This window comes from Macaca mulatta, chromosome 20 (genome assembly GCF_049350105.2).
Source record: "Macaca mulatta isolate MMU2019108-1 chromosome 20, T2T-MMU8v2.0, whole genome shotgun sequence".
Lineage (NCBI taxonomy): Eukaryota > Metazoa > Chordata > Mammalia > Primates > Cercopithecidae > Macaca > Macaca mulatta.
The window spans coordinates 77119941-77137867 of record NC_133425.1 but is presented as its reverse complement, the minus strand read 5'-3'; the positions used below and the strand labels follow the sequence as shown (position 1 = coordinate 77137867).

General features: G+C 47.6%; 1 protein-coding gene across 3 annotated transcripts in view; it reads right to left on the bottom strand.

The window, feature by feature from the left end:
• The window catches only part of PLCG2 (phospholipase C gamma 2), a 230942-nt gene that overhangs the window by 196333 nt on the left and 16682 nt on the right, over positions 1–17927 (bottom strand). Inside the window, exon 2 of one of the 3 annotated variants that reach the window (XM_077986964.1) lies at positions 9117–9213. The exons of the other annotated variants lie outside the window; for them this stretch is intronic. The gene's annotated coding sequence lies outside the window, so the exon portion shown is untranslated. The remainder of the gene's footprint in view (positions 1–9116; positions 9214–17927) is intronic. 3 annotated transcript variants of the gene reach the window in all.

The window sequence follows — 17927 nt, the reverse complement described above, 5'->3', positions numbered from 1 at the left end:
GGGGGGACAGGGTCTCGTCTCACTCTGTCACCCAGGCTGCAGTGCAGTAGGGTGATCACGGTTCACTGCAGCCTTCACCTCTAGGCTCAACCGATCCTACCACCTCAGCCTCCCGAGTAGCTGGGACCACAGGTGCACACCGGCTAATTTTTTATAGAGACAGGGTCTCACCATGTTGCCCAGGCTGATCTTGAACTCCTGAGCTCAAGTGATGTGCCCACTTCGGCCTCCCAAAGTACTGGGATTACAGGATTGAGCCATCACGCCCAGCCTCATCAATTTAGGATGCACCCTAATGCAATATGACTGCATCTTAACTTGATTACATCTGCAAAGACCCTCTTTCCAAATATGGCTATGTTCTGAGGTTCCAGGTGGACATAAATTTGGGGGACACTGTTCAACCTCATCCACAAGGTAATAAACAAGATGGAGAAAATTAGGCTTTCCAAAGGCCTCTGACACAGCTGGGATGGCCAGTGTTCAGCCTGTGGCTGAAAGACAACTGCATGGGCTGGAGGGTGAGACCTGCATGGGGCATGCTTGGCCAGCGATCGGTGTGGCAAAAGTGTCTTTGAGGAGAGTGAGTCTATTCAGACACCAGCTGTGAACAATTGCACTTTCCAAAGACACATCCCCTGATTCTTCCTCCATCCCACATGCCCTTCCACAGTGCAACATTGACATTCATCCATGGAGAGATGGGATCTGGGTTTTCTTCCTTTCAGCCTGCCAGATCTTTGTAACTTTTTGCTTTTCATTATGTATTTATTTATTTTGAGACAGGATCTCACTCTGTCCCCCAGACTGAAGTACACGTGGCTCAATCACAACTCACTCCAGCCTCGACCTCCTGGGCTCCAGCAGTCCTCCCAATCAACCTCCCGAGTAGCTAGGGATACAGGCTCACACCATCACACCTAGCTAATTTTTTAATTTTTTTGTAGAAATGGGGTCTCATCATGTTGCCCAGACTGGTCTCGAACTCCTGGGCTTAAGCAATCCTCCTGCCTCAGCCTCCCAAAGTGCTGGGATTACAGGCTTGAACCACTGCAACCACCCTCAGAACTACGTAACTTGTTTTTTTTTTTTTTTTTTTAAGACAGAGTCTCTCTCTGTCACCAGGCTGGAGTGCAATGGCACAATCTCGGCTCACGGAAACCTCCACCTCCTGGGTTCAAGCAATTCTCGTGCCTCAGCCTCCCAAGTAGCTGAGATTACAAGTGCCTGCCACCACACCCAGCTAATTTTTGCATTTTTAGTAGAGACAGGGTTTCGCCCTGTTGGCCAGGCTGGTCTTGAACTCCAGACCTCAGGTGATCTGCCCACCTCGGCCTCCCAAAGTGCTGGGATTACAGGCGTGAGCCACAACACCCCGCCCCCTTTGTAACGTTTTATAGCTGCCTCAATAGAATGTAGCAGAAGGGACAATGTGTGACAGCTTTTGCCTAGCTTGAGGCATACACCTTAGGAGCCCCAAGATGGCGTTAGAAGACAAGCCGCCCTGACCTCACCATGCTGGAGAGGTGCCCAGGGAGCCCCACCAGTAAAGCTCACCTCTGCTCAAGTCTTCCCAGCCCACGCACAGGTTGTGAGAGTGAGGACACCTTGGAGATGGCCCCAGCCCAGGTCGGCACCCACCTGCAGGTGGATGAGAGACCCTGCAGAGAGCTGGAACTTCCCAGCCATTCCCAAATGCCCGACCCACAGAAACCAGGAGAAAATCTGAGTTATTGTTGCTTTAGGCCACTACATTTTGGAGTCATCTGTTATGCAGCAAATGATGGCTGATACAGGGAGATTATTTTGCTGAGTGGAGCTTGCAAATCTGGGCTATAGCAAAATCATCTGGGGCAGTGGAGGAAAGGCTGGGTTCTCCCATCCGGAACTTTCCTTCTTTGCCTTCTATAAGGCCTATTTTTCAGTCTCCTCTAAATCAAATCTGAATATGCAAGTATTTTTATCTTTTGTATTTTATTTTATTTTTTGTTGATTTAATTTTTTTAAGAGACAGGGTCTCACTCTGTTGCCCAGGCTAGAGTACAGTGGCATGATCATAGCTCACTGCAGCTTCGAACTCCTGGGCTTAAGGGATCCTCCTGCCTCAGCCTCCTCAGTAGCTGGGACTACAGGCATGTGCCACCATTCCCGCTAATTAAAAATTTGTTTGTAGAGATGAGGTTTCACTATGTTGCCAAGGCTGATCTTAAACTCCTGGCCTCAAATGATCTTCCTGCCTTAGCCACCCAAAACCTTCAGATTAGCAAGTATTTTTAATGCCCATTTGAAGGGGCTCTGCCTGATCAGCCAGGCTTGGGGGTTTGGGGGGAAATCGCAGTGGGGCATTCTTTTGCCCAGGCTGTTCCCATTGTCAGGAAGTCCCTGGCCTGCCTTTTCACTCTCCCCTCAACCTAATGATTCTGTTTCATCCTATAGGACTCTGTTCCTTATGTTAAAGGAAAATACAGACAATTTTATATACTTTTTTTTTTTTTTGAAATGGAGTCTCACTCTAATGCCCAGGCTGGCGTGCAGTGGCACAATCTCGGTTCACTGTAACCTCCACCTACCAGGATCAAGCGATTCTCATGCCTTAGCCTCCCCAATAGCTGGGACTACAGGAGCATGCCATCACAACAGGCTAGTTTTTGTGTTTGTAGTAGAGACAGGATTTTCCCATGTTTGTCAGGCTGGTCTTGAACTCCTGACCTCAGGTGATCTGCCCATCTTGGCCTTTCAAAGTGCTGGTATTACAGGCGCGACTCACCATGCCCAGACCATTTTGTTTAACAGCTGACAACTTCTTTTTAAAAACATAATAGCAACATATGTATGCATTTGCCATTACTTTGAAATGCATTAAAATTAACATGTATTAATAATTGGAAAGAGGCATAGACAGATGTGATAAAACAGAGTAAATGTTCAGGGACCACACGCGGTGGCTCATGCCTGTAATCCCAGCACTTTGGGAGGACAAGGTGTGCAGATCAGCTGAGGTCAGGAGTTCGATACCAGCCTAGCCAACATATAGTGAAACTCCATCTCTACTAAAAAATACAAAAAGTAGCTGGGCATGGTGGTGCATGCCTGTAGTCCCAACTACTTGGGAAGCTGAGGCAGGAGAATTGCTTGAACCCAGGAGGCAGAGGTTACAGTGAGCCAAGATCACACCACTGCACTCCAGCCTAGGTGACAGAACAAGACTCCATCTCTCAAAAAAAAAAAAAAAAAAAAAAGAAAAAGAAAAAGAAAAGAAAAGAAAGAGTAAATGTTCAGGGTGAAATCTTAGGTAGTGGCTAGATGGATGCTTGCTATACAACCCTTTTTACTTTTCTGTATGTTTTAAAATTTTTGTAATAAAAGATTGGAAAAATGAAAAGAGCAAACAACTACATAGCAAATACAATGAGCTAGATACAGTTCTAAGCCTTACATCTGTTAACTCATCCCAACCTCAACCCAACCCATGAGGGATGTTCTACTGTGATCCCCATTTTACAAACGAGGAAACTGGGGCGTAATGAAGTTCAAGCCGTGCTCAAGTTCGAAAGGTTAGCTGAGGGATACAGATGTGACTCTAACCCAGGCAGTCAGCTCCCAGGCTGCCCAAGCTTAACCATTACAACATGTCACCTCTCACCCATGTACTGCTGTTATAATCAGAAGTATTATACTTTCATAATTACAATACACTTACATTTAAGTATTATCATTATTATTATTATTTTAAAGACAGGGTCTGGCCCTGTTGCCCAGGCTGGAGTGTCGTGGCTTGATCATAGCTCACTGCATCCTTGAACTCCTGGGTTTAAGAGATCCTCCTGCTTCAGCCTTCTGAGTAGCTAGGACTACAGGTATGCACAACCACACCCAGCTAACTTTAAAAATGTTTTTGTAGCTGGGTGCAAGTGGCTCATGCCTGTAAGGCCAGCACTTTGGGAGGCTAAGGTAGGAGGATCACTTGAGCCCAGGAGTTTGAGACCAGCCTGGGCAACATAGTGAAACCTTGTTACTATAAAAAAAATACAAAAATTAGCCAGGTGTGGTGGTGTGCACCTGTAGTCCCAGCTACTGAGGAGTAGGAGAATCACATGACCCCAGGAGGTCGATGTTGCCGTGAGCTGAGATCACGCCACTGCATTCTAGCCTGAGTGACACAGTGAAACCCTGTCTCAAACAAACAAACAAAAATTTTAAGCCAGGTGTCTCACTATATTGCACAGGCTGGCCTTGAGCTCCTAGCCAGAGGTGAGCCTCCTGCCTTAGCCTCCCAAAGTGCGGGGATTATAGGTACATGCCACCATGCTCAGCTAATTTTTTTTTTGGGGGGGTAGAGACGGGGTCTCCCTATGTTGCCCAGGCTGGTCTTGAACTCCTGGCCTCAAGTGATCCTCCCACCTTGACCTCCCAAAGTGTTGGGATTATAGGCATTTGCCATTGTGCCCAGCCCATTTAAGTATTATCTACTGGGCTCTGCCATTCTTTTTGGGTGCCCATCAAAATTTGCCCTCCTATGTTTGACTGCCTCTCCATATGAAGCCACACCTTGCCAAAGAAAAAGCCAGATCTTGTTTTCCCAGACTCCCTTGCAGCTTGGGTAGGACAGTCAGCTCTGCCCCAGAGTCAGACATACCAGCATCAGGCTTGTGTTCAAAAGCCACCAACAAGAGAAGCAGGTGTCAGAGGGTACATACCTGGCAAAGGTAGAGGCAGAAACACCTGGTATCTGGAGGCAGAGAACCAGAGGGTGCCACACCCTGAGCCCAGCAGAACCAGCCATGCTCTGTGCCCAGTCCTGGCAGTGGGCACTGCTCTACTGTAGCAATCCCACCTGTGGTTGTGCTTTGTTTCTGGCTCTGTAGACTCCAGACCTGGATCTCTGCCCTCCTCCAGATTCTCCAAGCCACCTAATATCCTTTAATAAATTCCTTGTTCTTCCTAACACTAGAATGAATTCCTGCTATGCCTCCCACAACTGACAGATACATTGTATTCTTAACTATAGAAAGAAAACTCTGCATAGCTACAAGACTGGAAAGGAGCCACTGACAAGCTCAGTGGAATGGGTAACATACAATTTAAGGGAAATTTGACAAGTATATGTCCATATGTACAAGCTACAAGCTATCCTTGGAAGATCGTCTAGAAAGCGGCAACAGTAGCAGTCCCCAGGAGGAGTTTGAGTGACAGGGGCTGCAGGCACTGGGGCTTTCAAGACAGATCAGACTTGAAAGAAACTTTGGAGGAAGCAGGATATGGTGGCAGAGGCACTGAGAAAGCCAGGCTTTGCAGTGGACCTATTCAGATTGAAAATGCAGCTTTCCTGCTTGGGAGACTCACTGAATCTCTGATTTTAGACTTTTAGAATTCTGCAGCAGTGCACATATTACCTATAAAAAAATAAATAACAATTAAGTTTATTAAAAAGGCAAATAAAAAAGATTAAATATTAATCATAGTGGTCTCTGGGCGGTTCTTTTTCCATCTCTTTGTACATTTTTGCCTTTTTCAAATATCTTAGCATGAGGATGTATGCTTTAAAAATCAAAAATAAAACAATGAGAAGGAACTGGAGCTACAGAATGGGAAAGAATATTTGCAAATCATGTATCTGATAAAGGACTTGTATCTAGAATCTATAAAGAACTCTTACAACTCAATAATGAAAAGACAACCCAATTAACAATGGGTAAAGAATCCAAATGGATATTTCTTCAAAGAAAATATACAAATGGCTGATAATAACATGTAAAGATGCTATCTGGGAAATGTAAATTAAAACCATAATGAGGTATCACTCCACACCTGCTAGAATGGCTAAATTTAAAAAGATGGACAATAGCTGGGTGTGGTCGTTCATGCTTGTAATTCCAGCACTTTGGAAGACCGAGGCAGGTGTATCACCTGAGGTCAGGAGTTAGAGACCAGCCTGGCCAACATGGTGAAACCCCATCTCTACTAAAAATATAAAAATTAGCTGGGCATGGTGGTGTGCACCTGTAATCACAGCTACTCAGGAGGCTGAGGCAGGAGAATCACTTGAACCTGGGAGGCAAAGGTTGCAGTGAGCCGAGATCGTGCCACTGCACTCCAGCCTGGGTGACAGAGACAGACTCTGTCTCAGGAAAAAAAAAAAGAGAGAGAGAGAGAGATGGGCAATAACAAGTGTTGGTGAGGATATGGAGAAACTGGAACCCTCCTACACTGCTGGTGGGAGTACTAAATGTTGCAGCTGCTGTGGAAAATAGTTTGGCAGTTCCTCAAAAGGTTAAACGCAGAGCTACTGTATGACTCAGCAAGGCAACTCCTAGGTAAATGCCAAAAAGAAATGAAAACTCATCCACACAACGCTTACACATAAATGTTAACAGCAGCATTATTTATAGTAGCTAAAAGGGGAGACATCCCAAATGTCCGTCAACTGATGAATGAATGAACCAAATGTGATCTGTCTATAAAATGGAATATCACTCAGCAATAAAAAGAAACAATTTACTGATCCATGCTACAAAATGAATAAACATTGAAAATGCAATGGTAAGTGAGCCTGGGTGCAATGGTTCACACCTCTAATCCCAGCACTTTGGGAGGCCCAGGCAGGCAGATCGCTTGAGCCCAGGAGTTTGCAATCAGCCCGAGTCACACGGCGAAACCTCATCTCTAGCCAGGCCTGGTGGCGTGCGCCTGTGGCCCCAGTTACTCAGGAGGCTGAGGTGGGAGGATCGCTTGAGCCCAGGAGGTAGAAGCTGCAGAGAGCTGAGATCACACTGCTGCACTCCAGCCTGGGTGACAGATGGAGACAGTGTCTCAAAAAACAAAACAAAATAACAACAATAACAACAACACATGATGCTCAGTGAACGAAGCCGGACACAAAAGGCCACATAGTATATGATTCTACTTACATGAAACCTCCGGAACAGGCAAATCCACAGAGGCAGAAAGTAGATGAGTAATTGAAGGGAGTGGGAGAAGGCGGTACAGGGAGTGACTGCCTAATGGGTTTCTGTTTGGGGTGATGAAAATGTTCAAAAATTGATTGTGGTGATGATGTCACTGCTCTGTGAATACACTAAAAGCCATCGAATCATGCTTTAAATGGGTGAACTGTATGATTATATGAATTATATCGCAATAAAGCTCTTTTCTAAATGTAAAAAATAGAAAGTGCTGGCTGGGCGCAGTGGCTCACACCTGTAATCCCAGCACTTTGGGAGGCTGAGGCAGACAGATCACGAGGTCAGGAGATAGAGACCATTCTGGTTAACATGATGAAACCCCGTCTCTACTAAAAAAAAAAAAAAAATTAGCCAGGCGTGGTGGCGGGCGCCTGTAGTCCCAGCTACTCGGGAGGCTGAGGCAGGAGAATGGCGTGAACCCGGGAGGCAGAGCTTGCAGTGAGCTGAGAATGCACCACTGCACTCCAGCCTGGGAGACAGAGGGAGACTCCATCTCCAAAAAAAAAAAAAAAAGTGCTGAAGGAAAGTATGAAACAACAGCTTTTTTTCTTTTTGAGACAGAGTCTCGCTCTGTCACCCAGGCTGGAGTGCAGTGGCGCTATCTCGGTTCTTCTGCAACCTCTGCCTACTGGGTTCAAGCAATTCTCCTGCCTCAGCCTCCCAAGTAGCTGGGATTACAACCACCTGCCACCACACCTGGCTAATGTTCATATTTTTAGTAGAGACAGGGTTTCACCATCTTGGCCAGGCTCGTCACTAAACAGCATTTTTTCTATGAGGCTGTTTTTACTCTTTTGTTTTTTTGTTTGTTTGGGCGTTTTGTGTGTTTTGTTTCCAGGGCCTAGCAGAAGACTGGAGCCCAGAAAATGAGTGGGTGGATGGATGAATGGATGAATGATTGGATAATGAGATGACTGAACGATTGGATGGGTGGATGAGTGGGTAGATGGAATTTCCAATGTGGTCCCTCCTGGAGCTTCCTTTTTCCTTTAACTCACCCAAAAGTAACAGAGATGCAACTACTCCAAAATGATTCTCTTTTTAAAACTCTCCATTCCAGCAGCGTCTGAGCTCAGGCAAAAAACCACTCACCAAGATACAGAGTCACTACACTTCCTGCCACATTTCCTCTCCTTTGCCCAAAGTAGCTGCAAGTGGGAACCACTGGAATCCCATACACAATTTCTAAAAGCGGGTGCAGAGGCGCAGTGTGTGTGTTCCAGGCCTAAGCCCCAGGCTGTGGGGTTCTCAAGACAGATCAGACTCGGAACAAACTGCTGAGGAAGCAGGATAAGGCGGCGAGCTCACTGAAGAGCCAGGCTTTGCAGTAGACACATCTAGGTTCAAACGCAGCTTTGCTGCTTGGGCAACTCACTGTCTCTCTGGGCTTTCAGCTCCTTATCTGTAAAACAGTGCCAGTAACACCCTCCTCATGAAGTCCATGCCTCTTCAACACCAGTATTAATGAGGTGTTCACTCGGGACCTGGTACCTAGCACTTAGCTTCCTTCTTTCCCGGACCACCTCTGTGCCTGGCCTCCCCTGGCCTGACACACTGTATGGTGTGGTCACCTTCATAAGCTCTGGTTTCAGATGACCTGGATTGAATACAGGCTTGGCTCCTCCACTGTGTGACCTTGGGCAAGATACTTAACCTCTCTGTGCCTCAGTTTCCTCATCTGTAAAATGGGGTTAATAATAATAGCTGCCGTATAAGACATAAGTTTGTTCTGAGGATTAAAGGAGATAAATCTTACAGATCGCTGAGGTCAGTGACTAGCATATACTTTGCACTCTGTGAATACTGACAATAATAGTCTGGCATAGCAGCATACTCCTACAAGAAGCCCTATCTGAAAGACGGTAGGGGGCAGTGCACACTTGGCCGTTGGCCCTGCAGGGGAAATGTGGCCCATCCATTGGGCCTCCCCGACGGTTCCTGGGCTTAGCAACCCTATTTGATCCTGTGGAATAACGACAGTTCTACTACCCTGCTTTATGGCCATCCTATCTGTGGTTTTGAACAGGAAGCCGTCTTTCCTCCCAGACACTCTGGTGCCTTTCCTGGTCTCCATGGAAACAGGCCAGGCTTGGTGCTGCTGACTGACCTGGAGTCAGGGTTTGGTGGAGGACAGGTTGGAGGCCATGTGCTTACCTGGGGGCACCAGGGAAAGGACCATCTTCCAGATGGACTTCATGGAATGTTCTTTTCCTGATGCCCAGAGCTTGAGTGAGGGGTATGCTCAGAACTTCTGCAGAGGTAGTTTCAGAATCTGATGTTAAAGGAACAGGCTGAGGCTGGGTGCAGTGGCTCACGCCTGTAGTCCCAGCACTTTGGGAGGCCGAGGCAGGTGGATCACTTGAGGTCAGGAGTTTGAGACCAGCCTGGCCAACATGGTGAAACCCCATCTCTACTAAAAATAAAAAAAAAAAGCTGCATGTGGCGGCGAGCACTTGTAATCCCAAGCACCAGCTATTCGGGAGGCTGAGGCAGGAGAATCATTTGAACCCAGGAGGCAGAGGTTACATTGAGTCAAGATCAGACCACTCCACTCCAGCTTGGGCGACAGAGCGAAACCCTGTCTCTAAAACGAAAAAAAAGAAGCTGATGTTAAAGAAACAGGCTGAGGCCAGGTTTGGTGGCTCATGCCTGTAATCCCAGTGCTTTGGTAGGCTGAGGCAAGCAGATCACTTGAACTCAGAAGTTTGAGACCAGCCTGGGCAACATAGTGACACTTCATCTCTACCACAAAATAGTAATAATAATACAAAAATTAGCCAGGCATGGTGGTGCATGCCTGTAGTTCCAGCTACTTGGGAGACTGAGGTGGGAGGATCACTTGAGCCCAGGAGGTCGAGGCTGCAGTGAGTCATGATCACGCCACCGTACTTCAGCCTGGGTGACAGAGTGAGGCCTTGTCTCAAAATATATATATAAATAAAAATAAAAAATAAAGGAACAGGCTTGGGGTGGTTTCCCATGGTCAGCCGCCTCTCAGCTCAGCTGGGCAGCTCTTCCCCGCTTGCTAAGACTGAACCCATCTTTTATCTCATCTGATGCCTGCCACAATAGCAGAGGAAGTGGGGATTTCCAGACCCATTTGACAGATCAGGCAATGGGGGCTCAGAGAGGGTAAGCAATTTGCCTAAGGACACACAGCTGGTTCTTCCTCTGCCAATGTTCCCTCACTTTGCACCATTCCCTTTTTGATGACCTTTGTGGGAGTCACTGCTTCTGATCCAGAATCAGATTATTATTTAAAATAAAAGATAATAATGGTAACTAAAGTTTGAATACCTACAATGTAGCAGGCATTTCCTACACATTATTCCATTTAATCTTCAGAGCATATTTTATTAAATATCCCAGAGCAGGTATTGGTGTCCCTTTTGGGGATCCCTCCCACACATACTTCAGACAGGCCTTTGACATTGCTAGGGAGACACGTGAGGTTCCCACTAGTGAGCTCTGCCATGGGGCCTCACAGTCACTCATTCACTAAAGCAGGTATTGAGCACCTACAACTTACCAGGTCCTTGACAAACTGTGAAGTGAGGTGCACTGCTTTATGAATTTCCAAATGGATCACCACCCAGCTTGATATGAGGTAAAGGCAAAAGGGAAAGGAAAGGAGATGGGAAAGGAGGGGAATGAGGTGGGGAGGGGTGGGAATGAGGTAAAGAGGGGAGGGAATGAGGTGGGGAGGGGTGGGAATGAGATGGGGAGGGGTGGGAATGAGGTGGGGAAGGAAGGGAATGAGGTGGGGAGGGGAGAGAAGGAGGCGGGGAGGGGAGGGAAGGAGGCGGGGAGGGGAGGGAAGGAGGCGGGGAGGGGAGGGAAGGAGGCGGGGAGGGAAGGGAAGGAGGCAGGGAGGGGAGGGAAAGGGGCGGGGAGGGGAGGGAAGGAAGTGGGGAGTAGGTGGGGAGGGAAGGGAAGGAGGTGGGGAGGGGTGGGAAGGAGGTGGGGAGGGGTGGGAATGAGGGGGGAAGGAGGTGGGAAGGGAAGGGAAGGAAGTGGGGAGGAGTGGGGAGGGGTGGAAAGGAGGTGGGGAGGGGAGGGAAGGATGCCACAGCCAATAAATGCAGAGGCCACAGCCATGACTGTGGGATGGGGAAAAGATGAAGGGAGTTCGGCCGTTTTATCTCCAGGAGAAGGGGCTGGAGGGCTTGGAGAGGGCCTGGGGAGTGGGAGGTGGCTGTGGAGGTGAGACTCCCCCAGCCCTGGACCAACAGCCAGGGCTCCATGGTGGAGCCAGACGGTCCCACCTTGGGTGGAGGCTGAGCGTGTGTGAGGCACTGCCCTGTGTCTTCCTTTGCCTGGCCTGGCCGCCATCACAGGCCCCCTCCCGGGGAGAAGATTCTAGGAGGAGGGTCCAGGCCAGGCCTGAAAGGACTTCACTCCTTGGTAACTATCCCTCAGGGTTGACCCAGTGACACAGGTTCTAGGGACCTACTTCTAGGTTTGCCGCCTCCATCTCCATCTCCACCTCCACCTCCACCTCCACCTGAGTTCCCGCATCCCCTCCCAAAAGCCAGCACTGCTGGGTGCAGTGGCTCACGCCTGTAATCCCAGCACTTTGGGAGGCCAAGGCAGGCAGATCACTTGAGATCAGGAGTTCGAGACCAGCCTGGCCAACATGGTGAAACACATCTCCACTGAAAATACAAAAATTAGCTGGGCGTGGTAATGTGCGCCTGTAATCCCAGCTACTAACGAGGTTGAGACAGAAGAATTGCTTGAACCTGAGAGATGGAGGCTGCAGTGAGCCAAGATACCATTACTGCATTCCTGCTTGGGCAGCAGAGTGAGACTCTATCTCAAAAAAAAAAAAAAAAAAAAAGAAAGAAAAATTAAATTAAATGGTTAAAACAGTAAATTTTATGTTATATATATTTAACCAGAATACAAAAAACAAACAAACAAACAAAAGCCTGCCAGAACTTTAGCACAATGCTGAACTCGGCATAACCCACCAATGGCCAATGTGGATGTTTTACCAAATTGGCTCAATGGGGCTGTGAGTGGCAAAACTAAAGCTGGTGCTGTGTGGACCTGAGCTTGGCCGCACCTGCCACAGGTGGGAAGCGAGGCTGAGGTGGCAAGGAGAGGCAGGGCCACGGGGGTGTGGAATGGTGCGAGGCTGGGAGCAGAGCTGAGCGGCCACTGGCTGTCCTCAGCAGAAGCTGGTGGGGCACCCTGAACAGCTCAGACCGAGCCACAGGCACTGGCTAATAGTAGCTCATACCATTATTGAGCACTTGCTGTGTACCAGGAATTTCTACAGACCTTCGAAGTACCATGGTTGATCTCCACTACACAGATGAGGAAACTGAGGCCCAAAGGAGAAAAGCAGCCTGCCCAAAGCCCCCAGTTGACAGGAGGCAGTGCAAGGCCTGTTGCCACGTCTTTCATAGCTGTCCTCTCCCTGCTGGCAGCTCTGCCTCCAGCAGCCATTCACTGGGGAGGTGCCTGGTGCTAAGCTGGAGCTTCCAGCACTGGCCCTCACTTCCCTGGGCATCCTGAGGGCTCTGGCTGTGCAAGCAGTGGGCCTCGGTCTACAGGTACGTCCTTCATGGAAGTTGCTGGAAGCAGATGTAGGCCAGGCCAAGACTCAGGGTCAGTGATTCTGTTCCGTCTGGGGACGGGGAGCTAAGGGGATCACCACTCCCAGCCCCTCCTCTGGGGGCTCACAGAGACCTCTGGGGAAGAGGTGATGGAAGTTAAAGTGGACTCTTGCTCTCCTGCCCTCAGCCCAGGGGCTGAGCCACTCCAGGAGGGTTTCGGAGGCCTGCCCCGCCCCCAGCTGCTATTAGTGCTGCCATGGCCAGCCACCACCGCCTCAGGAAAAAGAGGAAGTGGTCAGAAGCCAGCAAGAGAGAGCCTTAAAAGAGGACATGTCCCAACCCTCACAATCCCCTCCCCGTCAGGCGAAGTGGAGGAGCTGGCCGGGCGCTTCTCGGAGCTGGCCGGGAGCTTCTTGGAACCTTCCACCCAGGGAAGCTGGAACCTGCTTTCACCCCACAATGATGTTCTAAAAACACCCTAGAATTCTGAGGGCCTCCAGGCTTCCAGCATCAGGGAACTCTGAGAGGCAGAGGTGGGGAACAGTGGAAGCTCCCAGCTCAGCACCCAGCACTCAGCAGGCTCATAGTTCATGCGTGATACAGGGGGGCCTACGTTACAGTGAAGAGTTGTAGGTTCAAATCCTAGCTTTTATATATATATATTATATACATATATTATATATTTTTTATATTTATTTTTTGAGGTAGACTCTTGCTTTGCTGCCCAGGCTGGAGTGCAGTGGCATAGTCTCGGCTCACTGCAACCTCCGCCTCCCAGGCTCAGGCAAATCTCCCACCTCAGCCTCCCGAGGAGCTAGGATTACAGACACCTGCCATCACATCCAGCTGATGTTTATATTTTTAGGAGAGACAAAATTTCACCATGTTGGCCAGGCTGGTCTTGAACTCCTGACCTCAGGTGATGCACCCACCGTGACCTCCCAAAGTGCCGGGATTACAGGTGTGAGCCACTGCACCCGGCCTCTTTTACATATTTATAGGGTAAAAAGTGACATTATGATCTATGAGTACAATGTGGAATAATTAAACCAAGCTAGTGAACATATCCATCACCTCCAACACTTAACTTTTTTGTGATGAGAATGAATTTACTCTCTTAGCAATTTTGAAATGTACCATACTCTATTATTAATGACATTTACCATGCCACACAATAGGTCTCAAAAAAAACCTGTATTCCTCCTGAGATTTTGTACCCTTTGACCACCATCTCCTCATTTCCCCTCCTCCAGCCTCTGTAACTGCCATTCTACTCTCTGCTTCTATGAGTTTGACTGTTTTAGATTCCACATATAAGTGAGAACATGTGATATTTGTCTTTCTGGGCCTGGCTTATTTCACTTAGCATAATGTTCTCCACCTTTGTCCATGTTGTCACAAATGACAGAATTTCCTTGGCCATCAATCTCCAGTTCCAGGCTGGACGCAGTGGCTCACTCCTGTAATCCCAGCACTATGGAAGGCTGAGGCAGGTGGATCACCTGAGGTCAGGAGTCTGAGACCAGCCTGGCCAACATAGTGAAACCCCATCTCTACTAAAAGTACAAAAATTAGCTGGGCATGGTGGAACGCACCTGTAATCCCAGCTACTGAGGAGGCTGAGGCAGAAGAATCACTTGAACCCTGGAGGCGGAGGTTGTAGTGAGCCGAGATTGCACTACTGTACTCCAGTCTGGACAACAAGAGTGAAACTCTGTCTCAAAAAAAATAAATTAAATAAATAAATAAATAAATAGGCCAGGCGCGGTGGCTCACGCCTGTAATCCCAGCACTTTAGGAGGCCAAGATGGGTGGATCACGAGGTCAGGAGATCGAGACCATCGTGGCTAACACGGTGAAACCCCAGTCTCTACTAAAAATACAAAACATTAGCCGGTCGCAGTGGCGGGCGCCTGCAGTCCCAGCTACACGGGAGGCTGAGGCAGGAGAATGGCGTGAACCTGGGAGGTGGAGCTTGCAGTGAGTCGAGATCGCACCACTGCACTCCAGCCTGGGTGACAGAGGGAGACTCCGTCTCAAAAAAATAAAATAAAATAAATAAATAAATAAATAAAAAGGCTGGGCACGGTGGCTCATGCCTGTAATCCCAGCACTTTGGGAGGCCGAGGCAGGTGGATCATGAGATCAGGAGATCAAGACCATCCTGGCTAACACCGTGAAACCCCATCTCTACTAAAAATACAAAAAAAATTAGCCAGGTATGGTGGCGGGCACCTGTAGTCCCAGCTACTCGGGAGGCTGAGGCAAGAGAATGGCCTGAATCCAGAAGGTGGAGCTTGCAGCGAGCCGATCACGCCACTGCACTCCAGCCTGGGCAACAGAGGGAGACCCCATCTCAAAATAAATAAATAAATAAATAAATAAATAAATACTCTCCAGTCCCAATTCTGCTTTTTAAATGCTGAATAGTAGTCCATTGTAAACATGTGGCACATTTCTTCATGCATTGATCTGTTGATGGACACTTAGGTTGATTCCATAATTCGGCTATCGTGAATGATGCTGCAATGAACCTGACAGTGCACACATCTTTCAACAAACTGATTTCAAAACTTTTGGGTAAATATCCAGAAGTGGGATTGCTACACTGGACCTTTTTTTTTTTTTTTCCTGAGACATCACCCAGGTTGGAGTGCAGTGGTGTGATCTCAGCTCACTGCAATCTTTCCCTCCCAGGTTCAAGGGATTCTTCTGCCTCAGCCTCCTGAGTAGCTAGGATTATGGGTGCCCGTCACCATGTCCAGCTAATTTTTTTGTTGTTGTTGTATTTTTAGTAGAGATGGAATTTCACTATGTTGGCCAAGCTGGTCTCGAACTCCTGGCCTGAGGTGATCGGCCCGCTTCGTCCTCCGAAAGTGCTGGGATTACAGGCATGAGCCAGCATACCCAGCCGAACTGCTGGATGTTACACATTGTTTTCTATGTTTACTAAAACATATATATCTCTATGTGTTTATAACTTTTTTTTCACAATGGGATCATATTATTCTACTGCTGTTTTGACTTAACAGTATATTGTAGATCTCTTTCTAGGTCAGCATATCCAGCCAAGTTTCTTTTTCTCAGCCATGGCACTTTGCATTCCATTGTGCAGATGGATTACAGTTAAGTGAAGCAGCTGTCCATTGATGGACATCTCAGCTCTTTCTAGGTTTGTGTCTTTGCTTCATAAGCAATGAATCTTTGGACATGTATCCTTGAACACTGGAGTATATCCACAGGGAAACAAAAATCATTTGCCATGTAAATGCTGGACACATATCAAAACAATTTTGATAGAAACCCCAAATTGTCCTCCAAATACTTCATTGCTTGAATTGGTAACACTCATCTATTTCTTTATTTAATGAAGGCCAGGCACAGTGGCTCATGGCTGTCATCCCAGCACTCTGGGAGGCCAAGGTGGGTGGATGACTTGAGGTCAGGAGTTCGAGACCAGCCTGGCCAACATGGTAAAACCTCATCTCTACTAAAAATACACAAATTAGCTGGTGTGATGGTAGGCGCTGGGATTACAGAATCCCAGCGACTCGGAAGGCTGAGGCAGGAGAATCACTTGAACCCAGGAGGTGGAGGTTGCAGTGAGCCAAGATCATACCACTGCACTCCAGCCTGGATGACAGAATGAATGAGACTCCATCACAAAAAAATAAAAAATAAAAAATAATTTATTTAATGAAAAAGGCTAGTTTGTTTAAAGCATATAATTTGACAAAAATCAATCAAGCGATTTTTAAAAGTCTGCCTCTTCAAGGATTATAGAGATGTTAAAAAGCAACCCAGATGGGTTTAGAGAACAGGATCTTTGGCTGAGTTAGCTCCTAGCCTCCCAAATAATCCACCCAAGCAGTTGTGCGAGAACATGTAAATCAAACCCCTGGTTTGGCTGCCGGCATCCTAGACTGCTGTTTCCTGCCTGAGGGGCCCCTTGTGAAAGTTGCAGTGGAAAGCAGCTTCAGTGAGCATCACAGCCTGGAAGTAATCCACACCCTCATCTTCAACCCTGAGCTGTCTCCTGCCACCCCCGACAGTGCCTGGAGAGGTCCCCTGCAGGAGGGAAGGAGCCAGATTCAGTCATAGTCAAGACTCCGTTTCAATCCCAGCTCTGCCAGTGTCTCACCAAGCCTCTCTGAGCCTCAATTTTCCTAATCCGTCAAATGTGCCAGATAAAACCTAACTGGTTCACAGGGTTGCAATGAGGATAAGATGTGGAAACAGATATGAAAGATATCACTGGCTTTCCTTCCTTCTGTTTTGGGTTTACCGTCAAGTGTACAAATGAGGAATAGGAGATCCGAGTCTGGGGTTTTCTGACCACAAGTGCTTTCCCAGAAACAGTCTTCTTTGAAGTTATTTTTTTTTAAATTTGAATAGTTTATACAGGCACATCGTAGGCCATTCAAAAGGACTAAAAGAGTAAGTGCGAGAAGTCCCCTGTTTACCCCTATTGTCCCCTTCCCCAATCCAGTTCTCCTCCCCGAGGCATCCTTAGTCACCTCTTTCTTGTGTCTCCTTTCAGACTCAGTCTTTGACATTTCCACAAAAATGCGGCATTCTGCATACCCTGCTCTGCACCTTGCTTTCTTTATTTTATTTTTTTTATTTTTTAAGTTTGAGACAAAGTCTCACTCTGTTGCCCAGGCTAGAGTACAGTGGCACCATCTTGGCTTACTGCAACTTCCACCTTCCAGGTTCAAGCAATTCTCGTGCCTCAGCCTCCTGAGTAGCTGGAATTATAGGCATGTGCCACCATGCCCAGCCAAATTTTGTATTTTTAGTAGAGATGGGGGTTCACCATGTTGGCCAGGCTGTCTCAAACTACTGGCCTCAGCCAGGTGCAGTGGCTCAGGCCTGTAATCCCAGTACTTTGGGAGGCTGAGGTGGGCAGATCACCTGAGGTCAGGAGTTCGAGACCAGCCTGGCCAATATGGTGACCCTGTCACCTTTTGCATTTTTAATAAAGATGGGGTTTCAACATGTTGGCCAGGCTGGTCTCAAACACCTAACATCAAGTGATCTGCCCACCTCGGCCTCCCAAAGTGCTGGGATTACAGGCGTGAGCCACCATACCCAGCCCCATTAATATTCTTAACTTTTGTCATTTTGAAAATGTTTGAGTGTGTCTGCAGGAGAAATTCCTAGAGGTGGAATCACTGAAGCTGCACATATATGCCTTTGTAATTTTGAAAGCCATTGCCAAATTGCTCTTTATAGAGGATAAACCCATTAATACTATCAATAGTACTGTTTGAGGATGCTTGACCCAGAAGCTTGTCATACATTTTTAACTTTCATCTAACTGTGTCCTGGCTAGCAAGGCGGTTGGTGTACGTTTGCTGAATCCCTGTAAGTGACCAGATTTCCTTACCTTTTTGCCTAT